The 18,033-nt window shown below is 44.7% G+C and overlaps 1 pseudogene; it reads left to right on the plus strand.

The window, feature by feature from the left end:
* Gm4891 (predicted gene 4891) lies at positions 16,531 to 17,646 on the plus strand (annotated as a pseudogene).

Here is an 18,033-nt window from a genome sequence, read left to right on the forward strand (position 1 = left end):
CTGCTGTACTTGGATGAGGCTGGAGAGGGAAGAAAGTTCCCCAACTACAGCACAAACTACTAAAGTATAAAATCAAAATGCCCCAAAGATGACTGGGGAACAGTTAAAAGAACATGAAAAGTCTCCCCCGATTACTATTTAAACACACATTTTGAACAAGATTAAAAACATAGGCTACTCTAGATTATTTCTCAGAAGGGACTATGAAGCCCTCGAGCACTTAGATCAACCACACTGTGGCTGGAAGTCTTCAGATGTGAGAAAGCTCGCGCTCTCTCTCTCTCTCTCTCTCCCTCCCTCCCTCTCTCTCTCTCCCTCCCTCCCTCATTCCCCCCTCTCCTTCTCTCTCCTTTTCCTCCCTTCTTCCCTCCCCTCTCCTCACCCTCCCATCCCTCCCTCCCTCCCTCCCTTCCTGCTTCCTAGCTGTGGATGTGAACAGTGATCTCCAGCTCCCATGCCTTGCCCGCCATAATGGATTGCATCTTCTCAAACCCCAAGCCCAAACAAGCCCTTCTTCCCCTAAATTTCTCCATGTCAGGTATTTTGGTAAGATATAACAAAAAAATAGCTATTACTAGACAGAGGTCTTAATGCAGAGGTGAATGCTTCAAGTCCACCAAGCAAGTTAGCATGGGAGGAAACAGTCTGTGCTTCCGCTGAACACCAGTCGGAGTGTCCTACTGCTTCTGCTTTCTGTAGAGAGCAACAGTCTACTAGGGTATCTCTCTTTTCAACATTGTGAGACGATGCTGCCATCAACGAAGTTCGCGCTCAAAACCTTTATTGTACAACTGAGTTACAAAACAACTACCATCAAAACCCGTTATAATGTTTCTAAGTAAGTTTACAGTTGTGGTGGCCCCATAGGCTCACCGGGGAGTGGCGCTTTTGGGAGGCGTGGACTTGTTGGAAGAAGTGTGTCACCAGGGGTGGGCTTTGAAGTTTCAGAAGTTCAACCTAGGCTCAGCGGCTCACTCTTACCTTACTGCTGCCTATAGATCCAGACATATAACTCTCAGCTTCTTCTCCAGCACCATGTCTGCCTACATGTTGCCATGCTTCCTGTTATGATGATAATGGGCTGAACCTCTGAAACTGTAAGCCAACCTCAATTAAACACTATTGTTGAGGGAAATAATAAAAAATGAACCCACCAACTCTTGTTTCTCTCAACCAGGCGACTCCCTGGACCTGTTGGGCCACGCCAGGTGCTCTCAACTTGGTGGTCTCTAAGCCTACCAACTCTCTGGCGCCCCCCGCCCCCCACACCCAATTCCTCTCGCTACCACCCAACGCCCCACGCACACCACAGTCAGCCATCACAACACTCAATTACCCGGTAGAATTAAAACTCTAGAGACTTATAGTTAACCAATCATATTTATGTATCAAAAAATCACAGTTTACAAGATGCCAATACAATAATTTCAGAGCCAATTGATAAAGATAAAAACTTTATCCCAATTATTCTAACCTTATGATATCATAACTATGGCTGGTTCAAACCATGCTGGTTCACCTCCGCCTCCATTCTCCTTCCTTGTCCGCTGAGACGCTCTCCCCCACTCTTAGCCCCGCCTCCCTTTTTCCTGTCCAATCACGGGCCCCTTGCTGACCTAATGTGATTGGACAGGGAAAATCCTGCAACACACTATACTGCTGGACTGCTTTCACAGTGGTGTTTGCTCGCATGTGGCCCATGGGTCTCTCTACACAGCCAGACCCACTCTGAGCTCTCTGGATGGGTATTGTTGTATCAGGCTAGGACTATGGTATGCAGAAGGGAAATCTTGAGAACAAGACAATTGCATATTCCAAGTAAGGTAGGGATGATTCTTGGAATACGGTGAAAGTTTAAAAACTAGCCTTTCCCCATTTCCCAGAGGGGAAAGAGGAGTATAGAACTGCTAGTGTGTCATTTCTCTCCTCCAGTCTACAGTCTTCCTCTCACTTCCATTGGGAGGGATGCTTATTGAACCTCTATGCCCCAACACTGTGAAAAATGCAGAAAGGCAGGGGTTCTCTTGGGATGAGGGTTCTAACAGGAAGAGGTAGGAAGGCACAGAGCACACATTGTGTAACCCTGAGCTCACTGAGTCAGGAAGAAGGCAGTGCCTCAGATGAAGAGAATGTCATGTGTCTAACAGGACCAGAAGGAACTGCGTTGGGAAACAAACAGCACCCAATTAGTGGGGGAAGGCTGAGGGCTGGGTGTGCCATGTCTGCAAGACGGAACAGTTGGAGGCCTAGGAACAGACGGTCTGGGGCTATGCCTGAGAAACAGTTGTAGTGGTTGATTGGCTGAGTTCTTGAGCAACAATCTGCAACAATCATTTCTTCTGCCACTGCTGACATAGCCTGTCCCCGTGGCAGGTACCCTTTGTTACAGTAATAGGGAAGAGTATAGGTGAGGCAGTACCAGCAGGATTTTCTACGTCCTCACCGATGTTTTCACTTTTCCCATTACTCGGATTTCTGCCTTTTTCTACTTCCATGTGCTGTAGGAAGCAAGCTTGGCTTTCTCTACTGGTCTGTATATTCTGTTTTGAAAAGTATAGTAGTTTTAACCACAGATGAACAATTTCCCCCTTAGTATGAAGTACTGTACACTTTTTATGCTTTGAAGAGTCTGAAGGTGACCATGAGATCTCATGGTCCTAGAATCTGGGAATCTGAGGCCATCCTGGGGCGCACAGTGAGTTCCAGCCTGTACCATAGGGTAAGACCCTGCCTTAAAAGCCTTACATATTCAGAAAAGTAACTAACATTTTTCTTCCAGTTTTCCATTAGCATAGCTAAAATAACTCAGTATATTTCAGTGCTAAAAACTCCTACAGTATCGACAAGCTATTTAACAGTTCTCCCTAAATACTGTTTGGACAAAGGATACATCTATTTTAAAAAGTTAAAATGGATTTCTGATGCATACTATTTAATGATATATGTATGTGTATATATGCATTATATATAATTTATATTTATACAATGCCTTCTATATAATTACATGTAATTGTTATCTTCTTTCATATATGGATTATATATGAATATATAATATATATGGATATATCCATATATGTGATCAATATATTATATATAATGCATCATGTATAATTATATATAATTGTTCTCTTCCTTCTAATATATAATATAAAATATATTATATGTATATAATAATATATAATATACATACATATATTTATTTAGTATATATATAAAACAATGCATATATATATATAAATGCATAATTAGGCCAGGGTAGCTAGCTTCAACCTCACAGAACTCCTATAGCTGACCCCTGGGAATCATAGACATGTGTTTAGTATCCAGCTTATTAAGTAAACATTTTTATAAGAAAAATACCTTAGACGTAGAATTTGGACAAGTCATGCAAGCCTTTAACTCTTCTGGTTTTCTTGACAGAAAACCATTCTTCATTCCAATGTAGAAGATTGCTAATGAAAATACTAAGTTCTTTCGATTTGACCTATTTATGTTACCCCCTCCCCCTTGACTGGTTTGGGAATGAGAGTAAAAATTGATAGAGTTAGAGGAATAAATCTAGAAGTTTTCCTGACTCGTAGAATTCATTATAGACTCATGCTTTAAAATAGAGCTATCTCTTCGAAAAACTGAGTGAATGTCGTTGAAGGGTTTTTCCTTCTTTCTCTCTCCTTTTTCCTCTCTCTTTCCCTTTCTCTTTTTCTTTCTTTCCCTGGTTCTTTCCTCCCTCCTTCTATCCCTTTCTCCCTCCATTCCTGTCTGTCTTTCTGAAAGATGGATTCTCATGTATCCTAAGCTGTTCTTAAACTCACACTGTTGTTGAGGTTGGCACTGAATTCTGGCTCTTCCTGCTTCTGCTCCCCCCCCCCCCCCAGTGCTGGGTTACCATCACCACACCGGGCTGACACATTCCCTTAAGAAGTACAGGTTACTTTGCTCATACAATACATTGAGTCCAGGTGGATGGAGTGTTTTGAAGTTGTGGGTTTTGTCCCCTTTGGCTTTTTTGTTTGTTTTTGTTGCTGCTGTTTGTTTTGGGTTTGATTATTTGAGGCGGGGTTTGGCTACTAGCACAAGCCATCCTTGAACTTGCTATGTCAATCAGGCTGCCCTTGAACTTACAGTTCTCCTATCTCTACCTCCTAAGGGCTGAGATTTATAAGTATAAGCTACCACACCTGGCTTTGTTTCTTCTCTTTTGTACAGAAAAGAAGATACTACTATAACCATGTGGTCTTTACCACACTGGTTGGAAGGAACACCAGGATCCTGGCAAACTCAAATGTAGGTGAACTGCTCTGAGAGAAGTGTAGACGTTGGCTGAAAGATGAGGTTGGGAGGGTAGCAGGTTGCAAAGCCAATACCAATGGCTTTTCAAAGCCGATCAAGAACCTGATGCTGGGCATCTCTTTGTTATTACAAAAACCTTGCAAACTACTTCTTGCTTGCTCAGAATTTGGAGGGCTTCAATAAGCTGGAAAGGGTAGAGCTGATTTGAATTTGCTGCCTTTCTGTACATGGAGAGATCTGGTGAAGTTGCTTATTTGGAACAGGCTCTCACCCGGTGCTGGGGTTTTGTGATGCTGGGTACGTGGCTTAGCTTCCCAAGGTACCCCCCCACACACACACACACATACCGCCCTGTTATAGAGGAAGCAATAAGTCGGGTCTGGCAGAGAGAATGTGAGCACAAAATACAACAGGCCGGGGACCAGGGACGTGTCACAGTTGGTAGAGCATTTGCTAACATGCATGGCACCAGGGGTCTGATCTCACAGCACTGCAAAACCTGATCACAGTGAGGAACACTAAAGCCAGCACTTGCAGAGGATCAGACGGTCAGTGTTTCCCTCTGAGCACATAGCGTTTGCGCTCCTCACACGAGGCTAGTTTGGGCTACGTAAGATCCAGTTCCCAAAACAAGCCCTGACCCCACCTCTAATAAACCCAATAATGTAGTTTTCTGTGTTTTGTTTTTAAATTTATTTGAGACTTTTATACAAGAGTATACTACTGTATTTGCATTTCCATCCCTCTCTTCCCCTTTCAACTCCTCCTGTGTCCCCATCATTTTCTTTCAAACTCATGACTTCTATAATTATTGTACACACACACACACACACACACACACACACACACACACACACACACACACACACACCATTGTATTGACTCCAATTAGTGTTACTATATGTGCTTGCATTTAGGAATGGCCACTAAGGAATGGTCCCTGGGAAAACAGATTTTTTCTCCTTTAGCAGCCATTAACTACCTGTAGTTCTTCATCTAGGTGTGGGGACTTGTGAACTTTCTCTTCACCCATTTGACTAGAGTGGTCTTGTGAAGGCATCCATATAGATTAGAGTTAACGGGTGTGACAGTATTGTCCTGTCCAGATGACAGTGTCAAGCCATAGTTGTCTTGCTGTTTACAATACTGTAGTTTCAACAAACTAAGAATACTTTCAGCAAATCTTCTGTTTCTTTCACATAATTCACATCTTTGAATTCTGGAATAACAGGCTCACATTGAAGAATGGGGCATGGGGGAAGGGCATTAGTGATAGGATCCTCTACTGAGCCTCATCACCCGCCCTCCCACACTCCCCACCTCCTCCCTCCCTTCCCCCAACCCAGCTCTGGAGCTGACTGCATCTCTCAGGGGATCTTAGAGCTGCATGAGAAGAAATGGCCTTTGGTATGCTGCCAACTAGAGCGCAGCCTTTCCAGAGCTGTCCCAAGCCCAAGGCGTTTCCCGGGAACTGGACCAGCTGTCAGTAGAAGAGGCCTGGCTTCTTTGGGCTTGGCAAATTTCTTTGGTCTTTCCAAAGAACCCTGCCTGGGTCTTGCCAGACATGATGTGGTTCCCGGTCTCTTCAGGCAGTTTCTGTTCATTAATCGGGGCATCTTGGAGCAAGAAATTCATCACATTGCGGGTATTTCCCCCAAAAGGTTCCAAGCTAAAAATATTCTGTGTCCCAATCTCTAAAACGTTATGTATTACTATGCAGCAGTCATGGTTTGTATATGTTTCTTAGTTGTATGTCACTTGAGATTAAAATGAAAAAAAAAAGCTCAAACATCAAACGTACTACAGAATTAACCTTTAGTTGTATGGTTAAAAGCACTTTCAAAACCCTTAAGTCTTGCTGGGCAGTGGTGGCACACGCCTTTAGTCCCAACACTTGGGAGGCAGAGGCAGTCGGATTTCTGAGTTCAAGGCCAGCCTGGTCTACAAAGTGAGTTCCAGGACATTCAGGGCTATACAGAGAAACCCTGTCTCGAAAAACAAAAAAACAAAACCGAAAACCAAGCCAAACCGAACCAAACCAAAACCATGAGTCTCAAGAAAAAGATAAAGGAGAATGGCTCTTGTGTGTGTTGATCACTTCTGTGCATGGTTCTCTGGGAAGGTAAAGAGTCTCCATACTATTTTATAGTGAATTCTTTAATTTTCTGCTAAATAGTTTTGCAAAGTATATAGCAAACTTTGTGAGGGGCATATCTCAGTCTGACCCTACTTCTCCACTGAAAGTTATGTCAATAATTAGGTCATCAAAACGGAGAGTACAGGGTGAGATGTAGCTTCAGTAGAGCATGTGCCGAGCTTGTGCAAAGCTCTGAGTTTAACGTCCTATTGGAGGTCAGCTGCATGGGGTGGTATACACCTGGCATTCCAGCCTCAGGAGGCAGAGAAGGAAGGATCAAAAGTTCAAGATCATTGCTAGTCATAAGGTTAAGTTCTAAGGCAGGCGGGGATACATAAGGCTATTTCAAAACAAACAGACGAAATAAATAGCACCACTAGAGACACCAGGGTGTGGGGGTGGGTGGGAGGGGAGTGGCTCTGAATGATATTGTCCCCTATTTCTTGGAACATCTGCAGGAAGGAAATGAAACTTGTTTTTGTTTCTGTGTGACTGAGAGATGAGCCTGAAGTCGCCTGTCTATTGAAAGAGTCCCTGGAGCTTTAGAATCCCCAGGAGGATGCTAGCAGGGCTCTGGGAATGGGGTCTCCACCAGCTGTTCTGGCCTTGGGTAGAAGTGTGGCATGCCTGGGAGCTTGTTGCCCTTCTCTTTGTAGGCAGTAGATGGAGCTGAGCATGAACTGAACCTTCGGAGACTGTGAGACAAACGCGCCTCTCCTCTCTTAAGGTGTTTACCTCGACTCGAGTATTTTGTCCCAGCGGTGGGACTAACACATGAGGTGCACTAACGCATGAAGTGGGACAGTTTGAGCGTGAGGCACAGAGGTAAAGGTTTCTGCACCATCATATATGTGCAGACTTCTCTGGCTGCGTCTTTCCAACCTACATCTAATATTTATAAAGAAACATGTATAACAACCGACCTTCACTATAGATATCCATATAGAAGGAAGACTGAAGGCTAACTAGAGAGAATGCCTGTGGTTGGAATTCAGGTTCTATCATTTACCAGGTCAGTAACCTTGAACAAGCTGCTTACTTGTAGCTTTCTCAACTTAATAGGGAACAAAATAGGAATAACAGTTTCTATTTTCTGAATCAGAACTAATGAAATCAGGGTTTACCGTTATTAGTGTTGTTGTTGTTATTGATGTGTGTGTGTGTGTGTGTGTGTGTGTACTCATATAGGTGCACATATATACACGTGTGTGAAGCCCAGTGGACCACCCTCGCAGTCATTCACCCTGGTTTCTTGAGAGAGGCTCTCTGATGGGCCTGGACCTTGCTGCCTTGGGTAGATTGGCTTGTTATAAGCCCTAGGAACCTACTCCTTTGGGGCTGAGATTACGTGTGTGGATCATTATGCCTACCCCTTTCTTTTCCTTCCTTCCTTCCTTCCTTCCTTCCTTCCTTCCTTCCTTCCTTCCTTCCTTCCTTCCTTCCTTCCTTCCTTCCTTCCTTCCTTCCTTCCTCCCTCCCTCCCTCCCTCCCTCCCTCCCTCCCTCCCTCCCTCCCTCCCTCCCTCCCTCCCTCCCTCCCTTCTTTCTTTCTTTCTTTCTTTCTTTCTTTCTTTCTTTCTTTCTTTCTTTCTTTCTTTCTTTCTTTCTTTCTCTAACATGTGTGTGTGTGTGCTTCGAGTAGACACAATACATGTGCATGAGTGTGCACACAACAGCATTCCTGGGCCCTGAAAGCTACTAGACACGAGGGTAAGAATACAGTGCAGCCTTCGGAAGGTAGCTGATCAAGTACAGGCAGCTTAGCTGGGCCCAGATACCTCACTGGTTACTTAAGGCTTTGAAAGGGAAGGTTCCCATCATCTGGGCTGCTCTTTGCTTTCCTGGGAGGGGAGTGTCTTACTCGGGGTAAGTGAGAGCGAGGAGCCCGAGCCCTGGCAGCAACTCCCTGTATGTCCTGAGGCAAGTTGCTTAACCTCTGAGACTTAAAATCTTCATCATCTATAAAAATAGACTAATACCTAGCTTTCAGAGACGTTGTAAGGCTCCAGGTTAACCTCAATTATCTGGCTTCATGGAAGAGAGCAGGAGATAATCCAGAAAGAAAGGGAAAAGCCACAACACAGTTTCTCTTTAGTCTTGAGTCTCTAATGATCCCTTTTTGTCTTACCAACGTTTCTTCTCGATTCTTTACTTAGGCTGGAATGAAAAGTTCCTTACATCCTGGGAAGGATGCCTATGTGTTGGGGGAATACGGGTAGGTGGCATAATTTTTGTCAAAGAGAATTGCAAGCCTTTCAGGTCATTGAGAAATAAATGGTGGTGACAGAGAGGTCACTTCAAACATCTATGCTAGTTTATGGACCAGCTGGCAACAGAGGCATATGTGCAAAGAAATGTAAAGCATGCTTAGTAGCATGACCACAGGGGACCCGAAGGGCACCTCCCCATCTAGAGATGCCCGGTCCTTAGCTGGGCAGCATTGTAGACCGTCATCATCCCACAAATAAGAGAGCAGCTGTGTGCCTCCAGACCAGAGCAGTGTTTTATAAGGGGTTTAAATGCAGTTCAGCAAGTCTCAGCTAACCTTCACTACTTCTCTTTGAGTCTCCAATGTTCTCTTCTGGAAAAGCAACATTTCCAATCTATAAAGTAGAAAAATAGATTATTTCCACCTGATGGGTTGGGCTGTCACTTGCTCAAAAGAATACACCTCTGTTTCTTTTCTTTCTTTGAGACAGGGTCTCACTGTGGAAGTCAGACGGGCTTCAGACTCACGAACTTCTGCCTGCCTCTGCTTCCTATGATTTAAGTTGGTTACATGCACTACCACACCTGGCCATCGTCATTTCTTTAGAAGTTGCCTAAGTTTTTCTCCTCTTCCTGCATCATCTGGGATAGCCATCGTCTGATCTTTTCCTTCTCCTTCTATCATAACATGGGCTTCCACCAGATGCCGGGATTGTCAAGCCCTCATTCTCTTTGGCTGTGGAAACTTACCGCACCCCCCCCCAAAAAAAAGAAAAAGAAAAAGAAAGAAAAAAAAGAAGAAAAGGGTCCTGCAAAGAGACTTACACCTGCTCCTTGTCTCAAGTTCCAAATTAATTCTAACTTTGTTAAGAATTCTGTTGGTAATATGTAGTGGAGCTCTTTTAAAACAATGCTAAGTTGACAATGTTTTCTTTGGTAATGCTTATTAATTGCTGTATTTCAGTGGGAACCATGTATCTTTGTTTACTCATGCTTGCCACTCCCCATTTGTGTAAAACAGAGGCTGTCATGGTGCAATGGCAGTATAGTCATGTGCAAATTGTCCATGGTTTTGAGTTTGTGGCTCAAATCAAGGTTAAAAATCTGCCAGGTGTTGGATGTACAGCCCCAGCTCAATCATATCACCCATGCTACCACTTTCTGTAACACTCAAAGATATATGGCTAGACAGTGAAAAACCAGGCTTCAGTCCCAATTTGTGTGTGTGTGTGTGTGTGTGTGTGTGTGTGTGTGTGAGAGAGAGAGAGAGAGAGAGAGAGAGAGAGAGGCATGTGCATGTGCTTGTGTGTGCATGTATATGTGATTATGTGTGTGCATGTGTGTTTGTGTGTATATATGTTTGTGTGTGCATGTGTATGCACATGGATGTTGAAGGCTAGAGGTTTAGGTCATTTATCTTTGTCCATCATTCTTTTTTGAGACATTTTTTGTTGAAAGATCATTGAACGTGGAACTCATTTGGTAAGCCTAGCTGGCTTATGTGTGCCAGAGATCCTCCTGTCCCTGTCTGCTTAGTGCTGGGATCACAGACATGGGATACCACCCTTGGCTTTTTTTTTTTCCACAAGGGATCCCAGCTCAGGGTCCTCATGCAAACTTGGCATGAGGCATCTCCTGGATCCTTCAGCCATAATTTTTGGTCCTAAATTTAGAGCACCTTCTGCCTCGTATCATTTCCCCACCGCGACATACACACCCTGGGGACAGTATAGATGAAAACCTAATTCTTTGAAATATCATGGGACCAAAAATTGTGAATGTCAAAACCACCTGCTTCCCTTTAAATCCCTGATTGCCTTGGGCCTCAGAATGCATATGCATTAGCTTATCTGCCAGGGAGGGAGGGATAGAAAGACACACACAGAGAGAGAGAGAGAGAGAGAGAGAGAGAGAGAGAGAGAGAGAGAGAGAGAGACAGACAGACAGACAGACAGACAGACAGACAGACACAGACAGAGACAGAGAGACAGAGAGAGGCAGACAGAGAGACAGAAACACCTGTCTCTATTCCCAAAATGCTCTAGGTGGTTTATTGCTCAAGCTAATCTTTGCTGGCTTTCCGTGACTCATGGAGGGGTTCAGCAAGTTCACAAGCTGATGAGAATCAAGGAGAGGGAGGAACAGGCACTCGACAGTCATTGAGAGACAAGTATGGACATTTCCAATAAAGAATTCTATGCAAATGGATGTTCTCTTGTTTAAATTAATCAACTAGCACAGTAAACATGTTGCAAGTATTTTTCAAAAATGCAATGAATAGATAGACAAGCAAATATAGAGACAAGAAAATGGAGAAGCATCTCTCTGCTCTGTGAGCTTATCCCCTACCCTACCTCTTTCACCTGCATCCTGTCCTGCAAATCAAATGTACAATTTCAAAAGAAGCCTTGAGCTGAAGAGGATTTACCATGAATAAACAGTGTGACTTCTCACCTTCCTCAGAGAGAGTGTAGGCTCAGAGCCCACACAGTCATTCCTGGGGGAATAGCACTGATCAGACGAACACAACTCGCTGGAGTATCCAGCAGCATGAGGGTGAATTCAGGCTGACAAGATCTCCTCGCTGTCTTCTCACCCAACCTCTGGAGATGAGGCCTTAGGCACCATCACAGATAGAAGCTCCCACCCTGGCAGGAAGCAGCAGTGGGAGCTCCCACCACGGCAGGGACCAGCAGTGGTTAAACTCAGACATGGAGCCAGATGGGAGCCATAGTTTTCTTCTTGTAGTCTTGACAAAGCTGGGTATGTTATATACAATTATTAATGGCTTTACATGTCCCGATATTAATAGAGAGTAACGACTGTCAAATGTGATTCCTTTTGTCCCTGCCAGATCTCGGAGGATCTTCGGCCATATTTGGAGATACTTTTGTTTATCTCAAACTAAAATGTGCGGTTAGTGGGGAGAGGTCTGGAATCCAACCAGACAGCCCTCATTGCACAGGACAGTCCCCATGACCCACACGACAAAACAATTCCCCAGAGCCTGGTATCAGTAAGACAGAGTTAGAGCCCTGACTTGGAGGCACTGGCAATATCCAGATGGTTGACCCCCCTAAGGGAATGTCAGGCAATTATACTTTTGCAGAATACTTTGAGATCTTTGGATAAAAGTTGCTGTGTGTGTTTTTTAAAAGAAAAAAACTCAGGTTGCTACATGCTTTCAGGCTTCAGTGGAGCTTGCTTGCAACTGCTGACTCAGCTCCTTCCCAAACTTGACAGATGTTTTTCCTTTCTTTTCCTTGGGATGCCCTGCCCCCCCCCCCATATGTGATAACATGAGTGTGAGCACAGGCATGTATGGCTGCTTGTGAAGGCAACAGTCAAGTTCAGCTGTCTCCCTCAATTGCTCTCCACTTATTTTTTGACACAGGGTCTCTCCACTCAACATGGAACTTAGTGATTAGGGAGACTGGCTGGCCAGGGAGCTCCAGGGATCTGCCTGTCTGTATAATAGTCACCTACCACCATGTCTGGTTTCTGTGTGGGTCCTGAGGCTCTGAACGCAAGGCTTCATGCTTGTGTGGCAAACACTGTTTTTGTTGTTGTTTGTTTGTATGTTTGTTTGTTTGTTTTAAGACAAGGTCTCATGAAACCCAGATGTGAAGTTAGAACAAGTCCAAGTTGTTTGAATTTTGAAACTTTTATCCTGCTCCATCTCATTATAGATCATCTCTAGTATATCATTAAGAGTCTTGCCTAGTGGTGGTGTCACACACCTTTAATCAAAATACTCAGGAGGCAGAGACAGGGAGATATCTGTCAGTTCGAGGCCAGCTTGCTTTAAAAAGCCAGTTCCAGCCAGGAATACACAGAGAAACCCTGTCTCAAAAATAAAAACAAACAAACACAAAACAACAACAACAAAAACCAAAAAGAGTCTCAAAGAGAATGTTCCATACTGATCTTGCAACCCCAGGATCGAACAGTTAAGCCAGATGTGAAGTTAGAACAATTACCTGAGTCCCCAGTGTTCTCATTTCAAGATTACACAGAGAACGCTGAAGATTAAAAACAACTTCCAAAGTAGACACTCTCATGGATCATAGTTATTGTTTCTGGAAGCATCTAAAAACCAAAATACCAGCCAAACAGACAAGATAGTTTTAAACCTGATTTAAGTTATTTCCTTCCATCTAAGCTTGTCAAAATGCAGGTACATTCCACTCTGGCCTGAAAAGCAGGTCCACTCATGGTGTACACACGACCTATAAGGCCAGCCTGAGCTACATGAGATCCTGTAAAAGGAAGAAGACGGAAGGAAAAGAGGAATGGGGGAGAGGGAGGGAGGGGCAGAGGGAGGGAGGGAAGCAAGGTGGAAGTGAGAAAGTCCTTTGACTTTGACAGATACTAGAAAATATTACGTGGGTTGGAAACCTGGGAGGCTGGGAAAATGGAGAGATATAATTCATTTTAAGGGGTGGGTTGTGTATTTAGAGTGTAGAGAATAGTTTCCTGATGGAAAGTGATTGGATTAAGGCTGGTGATTGGAAAAGAAAGCCAACCTCTGAAGACCACGTGAAGACAGAGAATTTGCAACTACAAAAGCTGATCTGGGCTAAGAAAACTCTCCTTCATTGTCCATAGAAGAGCATTCTGCCAGCTGTGTTAATAGTACCCTTCTTCCACTCCCTCTCCCTTCCACCTTGCTTCCCTCCCTCCTTCTGTCCCTCCCTCCCTCTCCCCCATTCCTCTTTTCCTTCCGTCTTCTTCCTTTTACAGGATCTCATGTAGCTCAGGCTGGCCTTATAGGTGGTGTGTAGTCCAAGATGACCCTGTTATAGGTGGTGTGTAGTCCAAGATGACCCTGTGTACTCTTAGTCCTCCTGCCTCCCTCTCTTGAGCTCTGGGATTACAGGTGTGTGCCATCACAGCTGGGTTTTGATGCTGGGGATTGAACCTAGGGCTCTATGAACAAGGCCAGCATACATACTATGATTATAGCCAAGGATGACTCTGAATTCCTGAGTCACCTGCATCCACCCCATGTGCTGGAATTATAGGTGTGTACCGCCACACCCAGTTCATGCCTTGCTGGGATAGAATCCAGGGCTTCTTGCATTCTAGCCAAGCACAACACTAACAAAGCAACTGAATTCTATCCCCAGCTATACTACATTCGTTTATCAAATCTCTGTAGTGTCCTAACAGCATCATGAGCTGTAGGATACCACGGGAAACCTCAAAAAGGGCCAACCAGGAGGTAACTCTGAGAGTCCAAAACACTGAAGCTACTTAGCTGGCCACTGCAACGAGGATGCCAACCGTTGAGTTCTGTAGGATAGATGTTCCTCTAGGCTTTTTGTTTTCCCTCACTGCTTGAAGGGCATTATGGGAGTGCAATTGGCTCAGAGTGATGACATTAACATTATGAATAATGCTTGGGGGCTAGACTCAGGATGCTGGGAACCGGCTGTTAGATTCCCAGAACGTTTTACATAATGATGCTGGGTTGCCAGGTCAGCAGAGTGACTGTCAAAGGAAAGCAGGCAGCAGAAAGCACTGGAAGGAGACATCAGAAGTGAGCCATTCAGACAGAATTCTACTTTGTTGTTGTGTGGTGTGTGGTATGTGTAGTTTGGTGTGGTGTGGTGTGGTGTGGTGTGGTGTGGTGTGGTGTGGTGTGGTGTGGTGTGGTGTGGTGTGGTGTGGCGCTATTGACTTTGCCCTAACTTTATTCCTAGACTCAGCCTGCAAAGTATTCCTTTTTCTGTTTGTTTGTTTGTTTGTTTGTTTGTTTTTTGTTTTGTTTTGTTTTTCAAGACAGGGTTTCTCTGTATAGCCCTGGCTGTCCTGGAACTCACTCTGTAGACCAGGCTGGCCTCGAACTCAGAAATCCACCTGCCTCTGCCTCCCAAGTGCTGGGATTAAAGGCGTGTGCCACCACTGCCCAGCTTCCTTTTTCTGTTTTTAAGTGTACTTTCTGTCCTTCTTTTCCTGTGCTCAATTATAGCAGAAACTCCAAGAGGACCAAGGAGTCAGCAGTCACATCTCAGGTCTTTGGGCTCTGCTTTTCCGTGTTCAATAAATTAAAAAAAAATGGACTGAAGTAAAAAATAAATACATGACTTGGTTGCTAGCATGATAAAGTATGAATGAGCTCTTGAGGTGCAAACTTGGGCATTCTTGTTATATGTCGTGAGCTTGCTTGCTAGTGTCTATGTGCGTGTGCATGTGGAGGTCAGAGGTCAATATTGGGTGCATGCTCGCTCTCTCTCCTTATTTTTTTTTAAATTTTATTTCTTGAGACAGGGTTTCTCTGTGTGGCTCTGGCTGTCTTAGAGCTCTGTAGACCAGGCTGCCTCAAACTCACTGAGATTTGCCTGTCTCTGCCTCCCAAGTGCTGGGATCGGAGGTGTGTGCCACCACGTCTGCTTGGGTGTTTTTTATCAGTGGAGAACCATCTTCATTTTTGAGACAGAATCTCTTGCTGAACCTGGGGCACTTTGATTTACATAGCTGGCTGCCCAGTGAGCTTCAGCGATCCACTCCTCTCTGCCATCAGGGCACCGCTCTGTGGGTGCTCAGGATCTGAACCTGGGATCTGAAGCTTGCTGGGCAGACCTTGTACCAACTGAGTTAGCTCCAAATCGAATCTTTACAGGGAAGACTGAAGAGATGTTCAAGAGTAATGATCAGAGCTTCAATCAGTAGGAGTAAGTAAATGTCTATTAATTTTTTTTTCCAAAAAATTGCCACCAACTGGTTTTGAGGCCAAAATGTATGTGACAGAAGTTTGGCAGACTTTATTCTAAAAGGCAAAGTAGTAAATACATTAGGCTTACTGGCCACTTGGTCTCTGTAGCAACTGCTAAACTCTCACATATTGTGAAAGCAGCTGTAGACAGTACAAATAGGCTGTGTGCTAATAAAAATGTGTGGGGCAAGGGATGCAGCTCAGTTGGTATAGTGCTTGCCTAGCAGTGTGATGTCCTACATTTAGTCCCAGTACGACAAGATATAGGTGTGTTGGTACATGCCTATAATTCCAGCATTGAGTGAGAGGTGCAGGTAAATCAGGAGTTCAAAGTCATCTTGGTCTATGTAGAGAGTTCAAGGCTGGCCATAAGACTATCACACACACACACACACACACACACACACACACACACACACACACACACCCCAAATTAAAAACCTCACAGTTATGGACACTGAAAATTGGACTTCATGTGTTTTCCGTAAGGCACAAAATGACTTTCCTCGTTTCTACTTTTTAACAATTTAAAGTTGTAGACACCACTCCCATGAAGTAGCATAGTAGATTTGTCTATGGGTTGTTGGTTACTGACCCTGGTACCAAGAAAACTACAGTAACTACAGATTTAGATAGACTGGGGTCAGACATCTGGTCTTACTTACTTTTAGCAGGTTGCTGTATTCGAGTGGAAGCAGATTTCTTTGTTAAGCTTCAGGTCCCACACTTGGAAACAGAGGATGGTGATAGATAACCATGAATGGTTACCATAGAGATTAGAGAGATGACATGGACCTGGGAAGATGGAGCAAATGGTTCAGCAGCACAAGCCTGAGGACCTGAGTTCAGGTCCCTGTCAGTCACAGAGGCATCTTCTGTAACCGGATGGCCAGACACACAGACCCACAGAGCTCTCTGGCCAGGCAGTCTAGCCAGTGGGTGATCTCTGGATTCAGGTAGAGACCTGGTCTCAGAAGATAAAGTGGAAAGCTGTAGAGGAGTTGTCCTCTGGCCTCTACATGCACTGCTGTGCTGGAGCACATACATGTACTTCACACGCATAGACCGAGAAGCTAGCATAAGTAAGTGCCAGCACTCTGCTCTCCTTTAACAAGTGATGACAAGCTCTCTGCACCTCCCTGTTCCAGAAACAGCCGCATCTTCTTGTGCAGTGCCAGCCTCATCCCGTAGACAAAATGGTGAAGGTCGGTGTGAAGAGATTTGGCCATATTGGGTGCCTGGTTACCAGGGCTGCCATCTGCTCTCCACATGGCAAAGTGGAGATTGTTGCCATCAACAACCTCTTCATTGACCTCAACTACATGGTCTACATGTTGCAGTATGACTCCACCCATGGCAAATTCAATGGCACAGTCAAGGCGGAGAATGGAAAGCTTATCAATGGGAAGCCCATCACCATCTTCCAGGAGCAAGATCCCGCTAACATCAAATGAGGTGATGCTGGTGTTGAGTATGTGGTGGAGTCTACTGGTGTCTTCACCACCATGGAGAAGGTCGGGCCCACTTGAAGGGTGGAGCCAAAAGGGTCCTCATCTCTGCCCCTTCTGCCAATGCTCCCATGTTTGTGATGGGTGTGAACCATGAGAAATATGACAACTCACTCAAGATTGTCAGCAATGCATCCTGTACCACCAACTGCTTAGTCCCCCTGGCCAAGGTCATCCATGACAGCTTTGGCATTGTGGAAGGGCTCATGGCCATAGTTCATGCCATCATTGCCACTCAGAAGACTGTGGATGGCCCCTCTGAAAAACTGTGGCGTGATGGCTGTGGGGCTGCCCAGAACATCATCCCTGCATCCACTGGTGCTGCCAAGGCTGTGGGCAAGGTCATCCCAGAGCTGAACAGAAAGCTCACTGGCATGGCCCTCCATGTTCCTACCCACAATGTGTCTGTGGATCTGACATGCTGCCTGGAGAAACGTGCCAAGTATGATGACATCAAGAAGGTGGTGAAGCAGGCATCTAAGGGCCCACTGAAGTGCATCCTGGGCTACACTGAGGACCAGGTTGTCTCTTGTGACTTCGAATATGTCTACAGCAACAGGGTGGTAGACCTCATGGCCTACATGGCCTCCAAGGAGTTAGAAACCCTGGACCACCCACCCCAGCAAGGACACTGAGAGCAAGGAGTCCCTATCCCACCTCGGCCCCCAACACTGAGCATCTCCCTCACAGTTTCCATCCCAGTCCCCCATAATAACAGGAGGGGCCTAGGGAGCCCTCCCTATTCTCTTGAATACCATCAATAAAACTTCACTGCACCCACAAAAACAAAAACAAAAAACAAGTGATGACAAAATGTATATGTATAAGTATGGCTATATATACAAATACACACACATATGCATATATACACATATACAGATAATGTACATATATGTATAAATAAATATACCACACATATATGTGTATATATAAAATACTAGCCGTGTGACCTGTTTCCGAGTCACTCACATTTGCAGTAGTGACACACCTCTGTCCAATACTTTGAAGGTGGCATAGGCCAGATTTTCTTCAGCTCGGTCAGTAGCTTTTTCCTACCTGACCATTTTCATCTGAATGTGTCTTGATAATCCCCTACAGGGCTCAGGTCTGCATCTCCTTCCCACATAGACAGATCAGTTAACACTCACAACGTGTTTTTCCTGAACCCTTTTA

Source organism: Mus musculus, chromosome 8 (genome assembly GCF_000001635.26).
Source record: "Mus musculus strain C57BL/6J chromosome 8, GRCm38.p6 C57BL/6J".
Classification (NCBI taxonomy): Eukaryota; Metazoa; Chordata; class Mammalia; order Rodentia; family Muridae; genus Mus; species Mus musculus.